Source organism: Bos mutus, chromosome 28 (genome assembly GCF_027580195.1).
Source record: "Bos mutus isolate GX-2022 chromosome 28, NWIPB_WYAK_1.1, whole genome shotgun sequence".
Lineage (NCBI taxonomy): Eukaryota > Metazoa > Chordata > Mammalia > Artiodactyla > Bovidae > Bos > Bos mutus.
The window spans coordinates 29,006,872-29,025,742 of record NC_091644.1 but is presented as its reverse complement, the minus strand read 5'-3'; the positions used below and the strand labels follow the sequence as shown (position 1 = coordinate 29,025,742).

Genomic DNA, 18,871 nt, shown 5'->3' with positions numbered 1-18,871 from the left:
GCTCAACATCACTCATTATTAGAGAAATGCAACTCAAGATACAATGAGGTATCACCTCACACCGGTCAGAATGGCCATCATCAAAAAGTCCACAAACAGTAAATGCTGGAGAGGGTGTGGAGAAGAGGGAACGCTCTTGCACTGTTGGTGCGGATGTAAATTGATACAGGCACTATGGAAGACGGATGGAGATTCCTTAAAAAACTAGGAATGAAATCACCATATGACCCAGCAATCCCACTCCTAGGCATATACCCTGAGGAAACCAAAATTGGAAGAGACACATGTATCCCACTGTTCACAGCAGCGCTATTTACAAGAGCTAGAAGATGCAAGCAACCTAGATGTCCATTGACAGATGAATAGATAAAGAAGTTGTAGAACATAAACACAATGGAATATTACTCATCGATAAAAGGGAACGCATTTGAATCAGTTCTAATGAGGTGAATGAACCTAGAACCTATTATACAGAGTGAAGTGAGTTAGAAAGATAAATATCATATTCTAATGCATATATATGGAATCTACAAAAATGGTACTGAAGAATTTATTTACGGGCAGCAATGGACAAAGAGACATAGAAAATAGAATTATGGACATGGGGAGAGGGGAGCAGAGGGTGAGATGTATGGAAAGAATAACATGGAAACTTATATCACCATATGTAAAATAGGAATTTACTGTATGGCTCAGGAAACTCAAACAGGGGCTCTGTATCAATCTAGAGGGGTGGCATGGGGCAGGAGATGGGAGGGAGGTTCAAAAGGGAGGGGATATATGTACACCTATGGCTGATTCATGTTGAGGTTTGATGGAAAACAACAAAATTCTGTAAAGCAATTATCCTTCAATAAAAAATAAAAAAAATGCTCAGAGTGGGGCCTGATACATAACTGGGACTCAGTATATGTTTAATTCATTCGATGTAAGAAAAATGATAATTTGGATAATGTGAGATAAAAGGTATAAAAGGAGAGGTAGAAGGAACAATATTAAGAAGAACTGTGTTTCTGCACAGTTAGGACCATCTGAACATAGATAACAGCATCACAGGAGGTGTTAAACCCGAGGATGGAGAACTATTTGGCAGGAACAGAATGGAGTGATTCAAGGAAAAGATGTGTGGTGAGGTTAAGGTCTGAGCCTACACTGTGAAGAGGCTTAAAATAGATACCTGTCCCCCAGCTGGCAAATGCTGATATTTTGAAGGTCTTGGGTTGGAAATGAAAGTCTTTAAATATCTCCAATTCTGATGATTATCCAGGTGTGATGACTCTAAAAATCAATCTCTTTACAATTCAGCCTTAAAATTCTGTGGTTTTATCAGTTCTTGATTTAATAGTATAACATGGCAAAAGCATGACTTGCCATGTTTCCAGTGATTCCTAAATACTGGCCCTAGAACATCTGGCAATGCCTGGAGGCATTTTTAGTTATCCCAGTGGGGTGGAGGGAGGTGCTATTGGCTTCAGGTAGGCAGAGGCCAGAGATGCTGCTAAACATCCTACAATGCACAGGATGGCCCCTGCAACAAAGGATTATTCAGCCCCAAATACTACAGTGGGGGAGCTGGGAAATCCTGCTTTCGGTGCATGGGAGTTTGAGTCCTCGTCTCCCCTCTTTCTGGCCATTTTATGTGATTTTAGGCAAGTTATCTGCACCATCTGAGCCTCAGCTTCCTCATCTGTTAAGTGGGAATTACAGTACCCTGATTTCCTAATGTCATGAGCAGAAGGTGAACTGAGGTTCTCAGCCACTGGTGTAACACCTGACACACAGATGCTTCCAAAATTATAATCATGATGTTGAAATGAATACTTAGAGACGACAACAAAAGTGAGTCAGGTGGAAGACCAGAATTAGATGCAAAAATCATGAACTTAAGACTCATAAAGACCTATACAAAGGATACACTTTAGTAGAGCAATTAAAGGTAATTTATTGAAAACTTAAGACCCTAAATACAAAATGGAGCACAGCTGACCTGATAAAAAGAAGGCCGTAAAAGTTCTAGGTGGGGAAGGGGAGAAGAGGAGGTCACAGGTAGCTAAAGGATAATTGAGTTGGAAAGCTAGGTTAAAGATCTTTTTATGCAGCATTTCTAGATTCTAGAATAAAAACGGCAGCACTTCATAACAGTCTTTGACAAGCTTCTGGCGCTATTACCATGGGATAGCCTGTGTCAGAAAAAAACAGGTTGCATTTGGAGACTCACAACTCTGAAACCTAAGGTCTATCATTTTGAATGTCCTACATGACATTCAAACTTTACTTTTTGGAGTGAATTTTACTTTTTTAGATAGATAAAATGGGCTCAGATGGTAAAGAATCTGCCTGCAATGCAGGAGACCTGGGTTTGATCCCTGAGTAAGGAAAATTCTCTGGAGAAGGGAGTGGCAACAGTATCCTTGCCTGGAAAATTCCATGGACAAGAGGAGCCTGGTGGGCTATAGTCTATGGGGAGTCTCAAAGAGTCGGACGTGACTGAGCGACCAACACTTTCACTTTCTTTAGGTAGATAAAAGTCAAATAAAGCCAATCCATTAAATTTGGAAGAATGTTTAGATTTAGTAAAAATTTGGACACAATACAAAAAATCTAAAACTGGTTTTCTTGTTGGCTTGTGAACTTCCTTTGATAGCAACCCCAAAGAGGAGTCCCCCAAATAACTTGAATCATGGCAGCTCTGGTGGAATAGCTGCACAGCTTTTACAGACGATGACTTTCAGGGGGGCAGAAGCCCTCCTGGCTTTATATTAAGGCCGTGGTTACAAAAATATCTTACTTATTTATAGACACATCTCATGCACGGTCCTAAAAAGAATTTCTGGGTCAAAGGTGATAATAACATCCGCTGGTCCTCTAATCTCTAACAGTCTGCACAAAATCAAAGTGACTGCCAGAAGGTGCTGAGCTCTGCGCCAAGGGGACAACATGTAAGGACGTGAAAGGCAGGCGGAATGAAATCCTCTCAGCCCGGATCACGCACTCTACATGGGGCATTTCCAGGAAGAGCGTGCTGGATTTCCAAAATCTGAGGTTCCACATCTTTCCTCTTGGGTAGAAATTTATTTAGCAGCAATCTAAAAAGTACTTTAAGAGTCTGAAATCACAGTCAAAGATGTAAACTCATGCTATTCTTGTAAGCCAATTATTCATCTGTTACACATAAACAAATATTATAAACATATGCAATTGTATCGTTCTTTGCTTGTTATGGGCTCAAATTTATCCATATCTAGCACTCTTATGGTTGCATGAGCTCTAAGGACCATCAGGATAATAACTATCTGGTTTCTGATTTTTATTTACCTGGGAAGAGAATAATAAATATTCATTTAACATTGTTAATAAATATCACCACCATAAATCCAGCTGGCCTCTTTTGTCTTTAGATCTATATCTGAGGAGACTAGGAAGGTATCAAAAGGAAAAGAACAGCTGGGAAGAATTGAGACTGATACCATGGCAGCTCTGTAAAAAAAGTGAAAGTTAAAGTTGCTCGGTATTGTCCAATTCTTTGCGACCCCATGGACTGTAGGCAGATTCTTTACCATCTGAGCCACCAGGGAAGCCCAAGAATACTGGAGCGGGTAGCCTATCCCTTCTCTGGCGGATCTTCCCAACCCAGTAATGAAATCAATTTCAAGTAGGTTTTGAGTGAGATTAAACCTACTTGAAACTGATTTCATACTTTCACTGACTCTTCAGGACATGAAGGCTGATAGTTAAAATGCTATCTGAAAAATCTACTTATATACTTTTTTGAAGTCAAAAGTTTGTTTCAAGAGGGAGGGGACATATGCATACCTCTGGCTGATTCATGTTTATGTTTGACAGAAAACAACAAAAGTATGTAAAGCAATTACCCTTCAATTAAAAAAGTTTATTTTAAAACAAGTAAGTGATAAATGCAAGAGGAGAAATAACATGTTACTACAGAAATGCAAAAAACCATAAGAGACTACTACAAACAATAGTATGCCAACAAACTAGAGAACCCAGAAGAAATGGACAAGTTTATAGAAACATACAGCCCACCAAAACTGAACCAAGAAGATACAGAAAATCTGAACTGACCAAAAGGGAAATAGAATCTGTAACTAAAAAACAATTCTTTGCAAACAAAAGTCCAGGACTGGATGGCTTCACTAGGGAATTCTACCAAACATATAAAGAAGAACTTACACCAAAACATCTCAAACTCTTCCAAAACACTAAAGGGGAGGGAACACTCCCAAAGTCATTCTATGAAGCCACCATCAGCAAAGACACTACCAAAAAATTACAGGCCAATATCCTGGATGAATACAGATGCAAAAATCCTCAACAAAATATTAGCAAACTGAATAAAAAAACACAAAAAAGGATCCTACAACATGACCAAGTTGGATTCATCCTCGGGTCACAAGGATGGTTCAGCATATGTAAAATCAATGTTATATCACATCAACAATAGAAAAGACATAAGTCAAAAGATCATCTCAATAGATGCAGAAAAAGCAACGGATAAAATTCAATATCCACTCGTGATAAAAACTCTCAGGAAAGTGGGTATAGAGGGAACATATCTCAACATAATAAAAGCTATTTATAACAAACTCACAGCCAACATAATACTCAATGGTGAAAAACTGAAAGCCTTCCCACTAAAATTTGGAACAAGAGAAGGATGCCAACTCTCACCACTTTTAGTTAACACAGTATTGGAAGTCCTAGCTATAGTAATCAGACAACAGCAACAAAAAGAAAGAAAGAAAGAAGTGTCCATATTGGAAGGGAAGAGGTAAAATTGTCATTGTATGTAGATAACATGCATATGAAAATCGGAAAGATTCACACAAAAACTATTAGAACTAATAAACAAATTCAGCAAAGTAGCAGGATACAAGATTAATATACATATATCTGTTGCATTTCTTTACAGTAACAATGAAATAAAAGAAAGTAAAAAAAAAAAAATCACTTTTAACATCACGTCCAAAAAAAAAAAAGCCCCTAAAACAACAAAACAAAACCTAGGAATAAACCTGACAAAGGAGGTGAAAGATTTACACTCTGAGAACTCTAAAACATTGATAAAGGAAACTTAAGATGACTGAAAAGAAATGGAAAGATATTCCATGGCCTTGGAATTGAAAGAATTAATACTGTTAAAATGGCCATATCATCCAAAGCAAACTATGGATTTATTGCAATCCCTATCAAATTTTTCACATAACTAGAGCAAATAGTCCTAACACTTATATGGAGCCACAAAAGACCCAAAGCAATTGAGGAAAAAGAACAAAGATGGAGGCATATCCTTCCCAGACTTCAGATAATACTACAAAGCTACAGTAATTAAAGCAGTGTGGTACTGGCACAAAAAGCCCTATTCTCTATAGAATAGAGAGCCCAGTAACAAACCCTCAAACCTACAGTCAATCTTTGACAAAGGAGGCAAAAATATACAATGGACAAAAGACGGTCTCTCTGGCAAGCGGTGTTGGGAAAGCCGGAAGAGCCACATGTAAGTCAGTGAAATCAGAACACTCCCTTGGACTTCCCTGGTGGTCCAGTGGTTCAGAATCCATCTACCAGCACTATTTACAATAGCTGGGACATAGAAGTAACCCAGATGTCCACCGACAGAGGAATGGATAAAGAAATTGTGGTATGTATATACAGTGGAATATTACTCAACCATAAAAAGGAATGAATCTGATTCAGTTCTAGTGAGGTGGATGAACCCAGAGCCTGTTATTCAGAGTGAAGTAAGTCAGAAAGAGAAAAACAAATATCATATATTAACACATATATATGAACCTAGAAAAATGGTTATTGATGAACCTGTTTTCAGGGCAGGAACAGAGATGCAGACATAAAGATCAGACTTGTGGACACAGTGGGGTAAGGAGAGGGTGGAATGAATTCAGAGAATAGCATTGAGGCATATACACTACCATATGTAAAGCGCATAGCTAGTGGGAAGTTGCTATGAGAGAGAGAGAGAGAGCTCAACCTGGTGTTCCGTGATGACCTAGAGGAGTGGGATCGGCTCGGGGGTGGGAGGGATGTTCAAGAGGGAGGGAACATATGTATACTTATGACTGATTTACCTTGTTGTATGGCAGAAACCAATACAATATTGTAAAGCAATTATCTTCCACTTAAAAATAAAATTTAAAAACATAAAACATTTGCTACTGCTACTGCTGCTGAGTCACTTCAGTCGTGTCTGACTCTGTGTGACCCCATAGACAGCAGCCCACCAGGCTCCCCCGTCCCTGGGATTCTCCAGGCAAGAACACTGGAGTGGGTTGCCATTTCCTTCTCCAATGCATGAAAGTGAAAAGTGAAAGTGAAGTCGCTCAGTCATGTCCGACTCTTAGCGACCCCATGGACTGCAGCCCACCAGGCTCCTCCATCCATGGGATTTTCCAGGCAAGAGTACCGGAGTGGGGTGCCATTGCCTTCTCCGAAACATTTGCTAAAGTCCCCATAAAAAGAAGAATCCACCTGCCAATGCAGGGGACACAGGTTCAATCCCTGGTCTAGGAAGATTCCACATGCTGTGTGGCAACTAAGCCCCTGTGCCACAGCTACTGAGCCCACGCGAAGCTGGCACATCCCAGAGCCTTGATCTGCAATGAGAAAAGCTATTGCAGTGAGAAGCTTGTGCCCTACAATTAAGAGGTGCCCCCACTCGCTGCGACTAGAGAAAGCCCACGCAGCAGTGAAGACCTAGGGCAGCCAAAAATAAATAAACAAAAAGGAACAGTCCCTCATCCACACACTAAAATTAGCTCAAAATGGCTTAAAGACTTAAATATAAGACATGACACCATAAAACTTCTAGAAGAAAACATAAGCAATACATTCTCTGACATAAATCATAGCAATGTTTTCTTAGGTCAGTTTCCCAAGGCAAAAGAAATAAAAACAAAAGTAAACAAATGAGATCTAAACTAACTTACAAGCTTTTGCACAGCAAAGGAAACCATAAACAAGCCAAAAAGACAATCTATGGATTAAGAGAAATTATCTGCAAATGATGTGATTGACAAGGGACAAATTTCCAAAATATACAAACAGCTCATACAGCTCAATATACATTAAAAAAAAATCAAAAAATGGGCAGAATATCTAAATAGACACTTCTCCAAAGAAGACATACAGGTGACCAAAAGGCCTATGAAAAGATGTTCAACATCACTATTAGAAAAATGTAAATCAAAACTACAATGAGGTATCAACTCACACCAGTCAGAATGGCCATCATCAAAAGTCTACATATAATAAATACTAGCGAGGATGAACCCTCCTACACTACTAGTGGAAATGTAAATTGGTGCAATCCCTATGGAGAACAGTATGGAGTTTCCCCAAAAAAATTAAAAACAGAGTTATCATATGATCCAGCAATCCCAATTCTGGGCATATATCTCAGAAAGATGAAAACTCTAATTTGAAAAGATATGTGCACCCCCAATGTTCATAGCAGCACTGTTTTCAGTAGCCAAGACATGGAAGCAACCTAAGCTGTGTCTATCAGCAGATAAATGGATATAAAGAAGCGTGTGCACAGGTGCATGCACACACACACACATATATTCTCACAATGGAGTATTACGTAGCTGTCAAAAAGAATGATATAATGCCATTTGCAGCAACATGACCTAGAGATCATCATACTAACTGAAGTAAGTCAGACAGAGAGGACAAGTATCACGATACCATTTCTACCTAGAATCTAAAAAAAGGATATAAATGAACTTCTTTACAAAACTGAAACAGACTCACATATATACAAAACAAACTTATGGGTACCCAAAGGGAAAGGTGGGAGGGAGGGATAAGGTAGGAGTTTGGGATTAACAGATACACATTACTATACATAGAATTGATAAACAACAAGGACCTACTGTATAGCACAGGGAACTATATTCAATATCTTGTAATAACTTAAAATGGAAAAGAATCTGAAAAAGCACACATACATGTGTGTATATATATATATATGTATGTATAAGTGAATCACTTTGTTGTAGAACTAAAACTAACACAATATTGTAAATCAACTATTTCAACATTAAAAGAAAAAACTGGTACATGAATAAGACATTGTGGAGGCTGGGAAGTGAAGGACTTAGTGAGCTACTGCTCTGCAGACTAGCCTCCCTCCACTAGGCTGACATGGAACAGTGTGGTCTTGATCTTCTGCCTATCGAGTTATCCCGCCTGGCTTGGTTATCTGGCCCCTGCCATTATCACTGTCATGTGCTAGACTTTACCTCACGCTTCCACATTCGCCAGCAGCTTGGTCCTGTGTGCTCAGGATGATGCAGCCCATACCCAGCCTCGCAGCTTCTTCACCTCTTCAGTGCCAGGGATATTCAGCACCCTCTACTTGAGGCATGCATAGCTTTTAGCCATGCGCCGGATATTGTCATCATCCAGAAACATTTTACCTCTGAAATCTCCAATCTCGAGATTCTGCTCTCAGAGCAAAGCCCCCTATCTTTACAGCTTGTGCTGTGTGAAATATGGCCACAGCAGCAACTGCCATGAGGAGCTAGAATCTATTTCCCTACCTCTTAAATAAGTGACTTCCTGGCCCAACTCAAAAGAATCTGATGAATGCGATGCTGTGTGAGTTTTGGAATCAAGGCCTCCACAGGTCCTGCATGCTGATGGAGCAAGGTCTTGAGGCCTGCCCAGTGGAAGATAAGAACTCAATGAGGAAGACCGAAGCAGTTTGGCTGTTGGCCATCACCAGAGGACACATAATGTCAGGTCATCTTGGATCTTCTAGGCCAGCCAACCTTCCAGCTGAATGTCGCTTTATGAGTGAACCTGGGTGAAACCAGCTGATGAATCACCTGGCCAACCTACAGAATCATAACAAATAATAAACTGTTGTGTAAGCCACCAAGTTTTGGGGTGGTTTGTTACATAGCAATAGTTAGCTGAAACATGCACATCCTACTTTAGGAAGACCTCCAGAACCTTGACTTCTCCATTTAAAATATACCACATACATAGAGCTGTTTGTTGTTTAGTTGCTAAGTTGTGTCTGACTCTTTTGCAACCCCCTGGACAGTGGCCCGCAAGGCTCCTCTGGCCATGGGATTTTCCAGGCAAGAATACTGGAATGGGTTGCCATTTCCTTCTCTAGAGGATCTCCCTGACCCAGGGATCAAACCCACATCTCCTGCATTGGCAGGTGAATTCTTTACCACTGAGCCACCAGGAAAGCCCACATGTATACCCTATATATATAATTAACATTTAATTATAGGCCCCTCTGGAGTGATCACCATCACCCTCAACTTTCTGTACTACATGCATAGTAGGCAGAACAATGGATCATCAAAGATGTCTATGGTTGACATCTCCGGGAGCTATGAATATGTTCTGTTACATGGCATGTGGGAACCAGGGTAGCAGATGGAATTAAGGTTGCTAATCAGCTGACCTTACTATAAGGAGATTATCCTGGGTTAGCTGGGTAGGCCCAGTGTAATCACAAGCTTCCTTCACAGGTGAAATAAGGAGGCAAAAGGTCAGAATCAGAGAGAAATAGAAGATGACTTTGAAGATAGAGGGAAGGGCCTTAAGCCAAGAAATACAGGTAATCTTCAGAAGCTGGAACAGGTGAGGAAATAGATTCTTCCCTAGAGCCTCCAGCAGGAACAGTTTGACTTTACCACAGTGAGACCCATTTCACTCCTCTGACCTCTAGGATTGTAAGATAATAAATCTATTGGTTTAAGACATTTAACTTTCAGTAATTTGTTACAGCAGCAATAGGGAACTAACACAACTTGCTTTAGCCACACAAAATGACTCTCAGAATTCTAAACATTGTTTGAACCTCTACTCTTCCTCATCTGCCTGGTGAATTCTATTCATTCCTCAAAATCTTACTCAGATATTGTGCTAAGTCGCTTCAGTCATGCCCAACCCTTTGCAACCCCACTGACTGTAGCCCTCCAGGCTCCTCTGTCCATGGGATTCTTCAGGCAAGAATCCTGGAGTCGGTTGCCAGGCCCTCCTCCAGGGGATCTTCCCCGACCCAGGATCCAACCCACATCTCTTTGTCTCCTGCACTGGCAGGCAGGTTCTTTACCATTAGCGCCACCTGGGAAGCCCAACTCAGATATTACCTCCTCTAAAAAGTTTTCCTTATTGCCCCACCTCCCCATAGACTAAATTTCTTTCTCCTCTGTATCAATAAATGATTTTAGGAGAAGCAATCGAAAACACAAATACTCTGTTTCTCTTTCACTCATTTTTTCTTATATTAGCAAATCACTGAAAGGTGGTTTGTGACCTTTTTATCTTTTTCTTGAGGTTGTAACATCAAAGTGCCCATCTTGTGCACTGAATGAATGAACCACCAGGTGTTTCTGGGGGTACTAATAGGTTGGCCAAAAAGTTCATTCAGATTTTTTCCATCACATCTTATAGAAAAACCCAAACAAAACTTTTGGCCCACCCACTGCCATACACTGAAGTGCTTGGACTATATGAGCATACAATGTCCCTCTTCTATAAAGCTCTGTCTGCTCTCTCTGGCCCATGGGTCCCCAATATACTTGTGATTCTTCCAGGGCCAACCACAGGAGAAACAGAGATGCAGCCTAACATGACTTCAGCTGCCCTACGCTCCTCTTCAAAGTGTTTTCCTTCCTGTGGTGGTGGCTCTACCCCTCACCTTGAGTCCTTGAGATGATGGTCTACATGGTGTCCTATTCTTAACAAACAGGTTCTCAGGAAGAGTCAGGCACATTCACGTCCCCAATTACATGACAGCTAGATGACTATCAGAATCTTGTCTCCATAACTGAGTAATTTGTGGGTGCTGTGGTGCATAAAACCCAAGATAGTCCTTCTTGTTCCAAATGGGTGCACATTAGTATAGGGTCACTATTTGAATTCGGGTAAGGGTGCAATTTTCTTGTAACACTAGAAATTCAGCTCTTAGAGAGGATGGGCCAGGAAAGGTTGACCATTTGTCTAAGATGCTTCACTAAGACCTCCTAATTGCTCCACATCACCCCATTATTAGAATATGCTCTCTCTTCCTGTCACTTTTGCCGTGTCTCTTGTTATATTTGCTAATGCAGTCAAGGCCGGATGAGCAGTCTGCTTAAAGACAGAAATCTAAGACCATAGAGGGGCCTTTGTACTTCAAGCTCCATTCAGCTGTTATTGACAGTTTGAACAGGGCAATTGCACAGCCACTAAATTTTCTTGTCCTTTAGAAAAGCATATACTCTGAACTTTAAGAAATAATTTAACTTGGTCATTAAAAAACCTAGTGGAACAAATTTGAGCATCTTTGGAGAGTTAGCTATGAAAGAAAGACTGAGAATTTTATATTATTGGCAGAAACAAAAGGGAAATGTTAAGAGTTGCATAATAACTATAGCCAACAGCCAAGTTTCAACTGTGCAGATTTCATTATCCTGAGCTCTTAATCACCAGTCCTAGTCAGGCAGGAGCAGCCTTATGCATTATATAAACATCTCAGCTGGAACAGAGAATAGGTCCAGACCTGGGAAAGAGACAGTCAGAGCTGGGCTGGGCTTCTTTAAATCAAAAGTTCACTAAAATATATCTCCAGGATAATATTGCCTTTCATCATTCCAATCAGCAATATTTGTTCAAGTCAAAGTTTTGATCAAAACAAAAAAGAGATTAAGTAACCAAAAGAGCACTGCAGAGAACTTCAGGAATACAAATACTACGGAGACACTTTAAAACATTCACTCCTTCTCAGCAGAGCCCTGTAATGACCTACACCAGATCACGCTCTCAGTTTTCGAAGCTCCATGTCAGTGAGGAAGTGGGCCAGGATTAGAAGTAAACTACTTCTTCTACTGACTGCCCTTAATAACAACTGTCTCAATTAAAAAAGCAATGATTGAAAACAGCTTAAAATATGCATACACATTCCAGGGTAGGATTCAAAATCACCATTAGTAAAGCGTGTGCTATGTTTGAGACATTCCGCCTACTTTTGCCTACAACTATGCAGTGTGGCGTGGCCTTTGACAATGTTGATTATGCCATTATTTCTTGTGCCCTTGATCCACCCACTGAAATATTTTGTAGGCCTCGGGCTGTCTTGGTTAAAGAAACAGACGCTGTACTTAGTGAGTGCCAGGCCCACAGGTGCACACCAGGAGACAGGCCAGGGTGGGGCTGGCCCCAGGGACCTCACCATCAGGTAGGGAGAGATCCCTGAATAGGGGGATACCATTGTACATTTGGTAAACTTCTTCAGGGAAAACAAAAGGTGTTATGGGAGAAAATGATGGGTGGGAGGCCTCCAGGAGGAGGCCCCCCTGCTGCTCTCTAAACAAGCAGAAGGGCCTGGTCATGAGATGGGAAACGGGTGGAAAAGCTTGAGTGGAGGGAACTGGGAGGAGGGAAGGCTGCTGGGCAGACAGGGCCGGGCTCAGATCAAACTTGACCTTTGAGGCCACCGCCAGGAGTTGGGATTTCATTCTCAGGGCGGTTAGAAGCCACTGAAGGGTTTTCAGCAGGGGAGTAACACATTCTCATTTGCTTTTTAAAAAAGTACCACCAGGGGCTCCTCTGGTGGTCCTGGGGCTAAGACTCCCAATGCAGGGGGCCCGAGTTTGATCCCTGGTTGGGGAACTAGATCCCACATGGGGCAACCAAGACCTGGCAGACAGATAAATAAATATTTAAAAACTAAATAAAAAGTATCACTAGTATCCCTGAGACTGCTGTGTGGAGAGCATGGGGTTGGATTCTGAACAGTGGCACATGCCCAGCTAGGAAGCTCCTATGTTCTCCAAGAGGGAAAAAGGGTGGCTGTGACCAGGATGGAATCAGCAGAGATGGAGCAAAGCAGAGATTCAAGTCCATTTTGGAAACAGATGCACTTAGCACATTCTCCTTTTATCCAGTCTCCTATGGTATTTATCTAATTGTCCTTTGGGACTTCCCTGGTGGCTCAGACGGTAAAGCATCTGCCTACAATTTGGGAGACCCGAGTTCAGTCCCTGGGTCAGGAATATCTCCTGGAGAAGGAAATGGCAGCCCACTCTAGTATTCTTGCCTGGAAAATTCCATGCACAGAGGAGCCTGGTTGGCTACAGTCCATGGGGTCACGAAGAGTCAGACACGACTGAGTGAGTTCACTTCACTTCCTTTGCAATATTGACAATGAGCCTTATATATGTCTCGTTTCCATCTCATCAAGGTTATGCACCTTTGACAACAGAGACTGTTAATCACCTTTAAATCCTCAGATCTTTTCACGGTGCCTTGGCCATACATGGCCTGCCATAAATATTTGTTTAGTTATATACACAAAAACACTTACTCCAGCTTCCTTAGGAAACCTTCCACGTGGGGCTGGCAGAGACCTGGCACTTGGTCGTCTCTGGTGACTGATCATTAAGCCTGTGGCCTCGAAAGCTGCGGCGTGTGGCTAAGCCTGCAGAGGAACACGTTGAGGGACATCTGTGTGGCCCATCACGAGAGCAGCCTCTGACAGATGGCACTGCACCAGCCATGGCTACCCCAGCAGGAAGAGCATCAGTAACCATGGGAACCACCGGGGACCAAGGTCCAGGCCCCTCCACCAAATGGGAAGGCAGGGGATAGGGAGGAGCCCAGATACAGGCAAACAGGAGTGGCTTAGGGCTGAATCTGATTTAGAAAAATAAAGGAATGTGGACTTTCACTGTGCTCTAGTGCCTAGAGTCAATTTATGAATCTTGGTAATATTTACATATAAGGGTCTCATAAAGTTCTCATCCGTTTTTAGACTTTAGCATCCTAATTCAAGGGAATATCAACTCTTTTTGGTGAGTTACTGCTTGGCTAGAAAAGAAGGGGAGAAGGGAGGCATATGCAGCCACTACATAGGGAGAAAGATTTATAACTGATATGAAAATTAGTCTGGAAGACAGAGTTCAATTTATGTCTACAAGAGCCATGTCACATAAGGCAATTAGCTGGACTTCAAGTACAAGTGAGCTGTGAATGATCAGATGCTTTGGATCCCCCTCTACCCAGGTCCCACTAGAATTAACCTTATTCTATATAGAGAGCAGACTCCAAAACAGTGCCAGAAACTAAGAATAAGGAGTAACCAAATACCAGAAACTGGAAAGATCTCTGCCCAGATTCACCTCCATGAAGCCAAATGAGAAGGTTGCTGAAGACCAACAGATTGCCCATTTCTACGGCCTGGACGGAAGCAGGATGCTCTTTGCCACAGATGCCTGTGATCCGGAGTGATGTAAGCTGGACTCACTGGGACAGGGTGGAAAGAGGAGACAGCAGAGCTGCTAGAGAGTCATTGTGAAACCGGCAGGCTGCAATATCACCGCTCCTTCCTGAGGATGGGCAGGGAGACAGCACTGAGCGTGGGATAGACTGGTTTCTGTTTCCTCCAGCCTGCCCAAGCGGGCAGTTTCAGTTTTGACACTGCAAATGGAAGTGATTGATCTTGAGAGGCTGAAGCCAGAGGCAGTGGGGTGAGGGGGGACAATCCCTAAGGCTGAACGTCGGTGTATCTTCAGTGGTGACATTCCTCACCGAAGTCCTAGCTCACCCTCCTAAGTTCTTTCAGCCCAAACCAAACTGAGTAGCTTTGCTTGTCTGTTAGGGGCTGGGTGGGTTCCTGGGTCTCTACAGAGCTCTGTTTTGGTCTCTGACAAATTTAAGTTTATCCAAGCATTTGGAATGTTCAAATATACTTCAATCTTTGGCCAGCATAAATCCTTTTTAATATGGATAGAGTACACAGAGATCATTCAACATGTGGTCTATTAAAAGCCTGGACATAGAAAGGTGCAAGTAATTAGCTAAAGACAGAGAGAAAAGTTTTCTACTGAAGGAAATATGTTCTAAGAAGCAGAAGAAAAATTTTAAAAAATCCTATTCATATATTTGATCAGGCCAAAAAAGACAATGCAGGTATACTAACAGCAGATGAGGCTATAAGTAGGCACTAGGACATGATAAGTAAAGGCTACGTATAAATTAAATACAGGATTTGTTGTTAGGTTGCTAAGTTGTGTCTGACTCTTTTGTGATTCCATGGACTGTAGCCCGCCAGGCTCCTCTGTCCATGGGATTTCCCAGGCAGGAATACTGGAGTGGGTCACCATTTCCTTTTCCAGGGGATCTTCTTGACCCAGGGATTGAATCTACATCTCTTGCACTGGCAGGTAGAGTCTTTACCACTGAGTTACCTGGGAAGCCTGAAATACAGGATAGCCACATTCAAAATCATACTGCTGCTGCTGCCGCTAAGTTGCTTCAGTCATGCCCGACTCTGTGCGACCCCATAGACGGCAGCCCACCAGGCTCCTCTGTCCCTGGGATTCTCCAGGCAAGAATACTGGAATGGGTTACCATTTCTTTCTCCAATGCATGAAAGTGAAAAGTGAAAGTGAAGTCGCTCAGTCATGTCCGACTCTTAGTGACCCCATGGACTGCAGCCTACCAGGCTCCTCTGTCCATGGGATTCTCCAGGCAAGAGTACTGGAGTGGGGTGCCATTGCCCTCTCCACAAACCACTGGCAACAGTCAATAGCAGCCTTGAAAAGATAGTAAAATGAACTAGTGAGGTGGAGGGTAAATGTAAGAAACTCTACATATAGATGGAAGGCCATGGAAAATGTTGTAACAGAAGATATTAGATAAGACATGAACCGTTGAAAAGCGATCTCTTAGATAGTAGGGTTCTTGAAGAAATAAGGTTGCAAAATGTGACTTAGTAGAACAAAATTTTCCTAATGCTAAAAGGAGGGTGTAGTGGGGACACAGAGGAGAAAAAGAAGACTCCAAGTGTATACATTCTTCAGCAAAAAATAACTGTATAATAATTGTCAGATTACTATACCATTATACATCAACAACCTCAGATATATGGATAATACCACTCTAACGGTAGAAAGCGAAGAGGAACTAAAGAGCCTCTTGATGAGGGCAAAGGGAGAATGTGAAAGAGCTGGCTTAAGACTAAATATTAAAAAAACTAAGATCATGGAATTCAGCCCCAGTACTGCATGGCAAATAAAAGGGGAAAAGGTGGAAGCAGTGACAGATTTCCTCTTCTTGAACTCAAAAATCACTGCCGACGGTGACTGCAGCCATGAAATCAGAAGACCATTGCTTCTGGGCAGGAAAGCAATGAGAAACCTAGACATTGTGTTGAAAAACAGAGACCTTACTCTGCTGACAAAGGTCTGTCTAGTCAAGGCTGTGGTCTTCCCAGTGGTCACATATAGTTGTGAGAGCTGGATGATAAAGAAGGCAGAGCGCCAAAGAATTGATGCCTTTGAACTGTGGTGCTGGAGAAGACTCCTGAAAGTCCCTTGGACAGCAAGGAGATCAAACCAGTCAATCTTAAGGGAGATCAACTCTGAATATTCACTGGAAAGATTGATGCTGAAGCTTCAGTATTTCGGTCATCTGATGAAAACAAAGTCCCTGAAAAAGTCAAGGAAAAAGTCCCTGATGCTGAGATCACTGAAAAAGTCCCTGATGCTGGGAAAGACTGAGGGAAGAAGAGGGTGTCAGAGAAAGAGATGGCTGGATGGCACCACCAATGCAATGAACATGAACTTGGACAAACTCTGAAAAATACTGAGGGACAGGGAGGCCTGGAGTGCTACCATCCATGGGGTTGCAAACAGTCAGACACGACTGGGTGACTGAACAACAGCAACAGTCTTCTAAGTATCTTAGCAAAACAACTGCTAAAACTAATGTCCAAAAACACTTCTATCAAGGTATAACAATACAGATGACCATACACTTCACCAGTGTTATTTTAACACAATAGAAAAACGCATATACAGCTTTCAAAGAAAAAGGACAGACTAACACATTTCTGAATCAGGTCAAAGTAATACTGATGTGAAGGTAACATGTAGTTATTTTTAGATACAAAGACTCAGGGGGCAAAATGCTTTAAGGAATTAAACTACTCAAAGATACTTGCCAAAACACTCAGAGATAATTAAAAAAAAATTTTTTTAATGGGCATTTCAGTTTTAAAGAACTGTGGAAACCAAAACCAACGGGAATATAAGCCTAGTCTACACTTATTTAGATTTCGGTTTCAAAATTATATAGAAAAATTATCTGTAAAACACAATTAAAAGGTTAAAAAGGGCAATGCATAGTAAAAGCATAGCAGCAATAATGAACTTCATATACTAGAAGGCATGTAATAACAAGACAAGCTCTATAATGATAAGAAGAAATCAATGCAAATAACTGACACACGAGATGACAAATCAGAATCGGTATCATATGAAGAAAGCAAAAGTAAAAATAATACATGGAAGACTTGAATAGCATAAAAAGTGGGGCTGAGTTAACAGATAACCCACATTTTAAAAAATCTGAGTGTTTTATTTTCAAGTGTTCTTAGCACATTTACAAAACTTGACTGTATAGAGACCGATCATAAGGACAAATATTCCCCCAAACATGTTATATCAATCAAATTCTCCAGCCACAGAGAAATAAATATAAAAGTTAAGAGGAAAGGTTTATGACAGCAAGACAATAATAAAAAATAAACTCAAACTTGGAAATTATAAAAAAAAAATACCCATCGGAGGAAATAACTTTATAAATGGAAAAATGTTTTAAAAGCAAATAGGTTTATCACATCTTTATTAAGAATAAGGAAAAACTGCCAACCACCTAAATCAAGTGGGGGAATAGTTAATTAAGGTACTTTGTATGTGGTCTTGGGCAAATTACTTAATCTAAGTCTCTATTTCCTTATCTGTAAACTGGGGATAATTACCTCCTTCAATGAATTGTTGTAAAGATGAAATTAGACAATGCTTGTAAAATATTTTAATCACTATGCCAGCCATCAAGAGAACACTCAGTCAGTCTTATCTATTAAGACTGTCATTATTTAAAATTATGTTTACATTGAGTTTGCAATAATAGAAGTGCTAATGTTACACCACAGAGGGGAAAGTACAAGGTCATCATCTGAAATACAGTTGATGAAAACTACATAAAATAAACAAATATGTGTAACCATTAAAATTGAAGCTTACCATTCTCTCACCCCAAGTACCACCTCAGCACACTGACACAGCTAAAAGAAACAAAAATGGGACTTTCACTAAGCTGTGGAAACAATATGGGTATTTAGGAATACAGAGCTGTGATTTATGTAATTTATCAGGCATCCTGAAGCAAAACTTTTAAAAAGTCTCTTTGGAATGTTTCCCTGAAGAGCTCACATCTATCTTTTCGCCTCTCAGGACCTCAGATCCTGCTCCTTCAGGTGTTGCTTCATCCCCCTCACAGGGCTGATCACTGCTCCTTGTTTCTCTCATGTGCGTTCCTCTCAACCAGCGGAATGGATCTTCCCTGGGGACCCGCCCTTCTTTTGTATATTAATATGTGAATACTTAAAAATTTAATAATTGTGTCCCTGTGGAAAATTCTTAAAAGAGATGGGAATACCAGACCACCTGACCTGCCTCCTGAGAAATCTGTATACAGGTCAAGAAGCAACAGTTAGAACTGGGCATGGAACAACAGACTGGTTCCAAATTGGAAAGGCATATGTTGAGGCTGTATACTGTCACCCTGCTTATTTAACTTATATGCAGAGTACATCATGCGAAATGCCGGGCTGTATGAAGCACAAGCTGGAATCAAGATTGCTGGGAGAAATATCAATAACCTTATAAATGCAGATGACACCACCCCTATGGCAGAAAGCGAAGAACTAAAGAGCCTCTTGATGAAAGTGAAAGAGGAGAGTGAAAAGGTTGGCTTAAAACTCAACATTCAGAAAACTAAGATCATGGCATTTGGTCCCATCACTTCATGGCAAATAGAT

The 18,871-nt window shown here is 41.2% G+C and overlaps 1 protein-coding gene across 13 annotated transcripts in view; it reads right to left on the bottom strand.

The window, feature by feature from the left end:
- Positions 1-18,871, bottom strand: part of RHOBTB1 (Rho related BTB domain containing 1) — a 141,584-nt gene that overhangs the window by 42,175 nt on the left and 80,538 nt on the right. Inside the window, exons 1-2 of one of the 13 annotated variants that reach the window (XM_070364801.1) lie at positions 13,352-13,465; positions 8,580-8,876 (exon numbers count right to left, since the gene is read on the bottom strand). The exons of the other annotated variants lie outside the window; for them this stretch is intronic. The gene's annotated coding sequence lies outside the window, so the exon portion shown is untranslated. Of the gene's footprint in view, positions 1-8,579; positions 8,877-13,351; positions 13,466-18,871 lie in introns of those variants that run through there. 13 annotated transcript variants of the gene reach the window in all.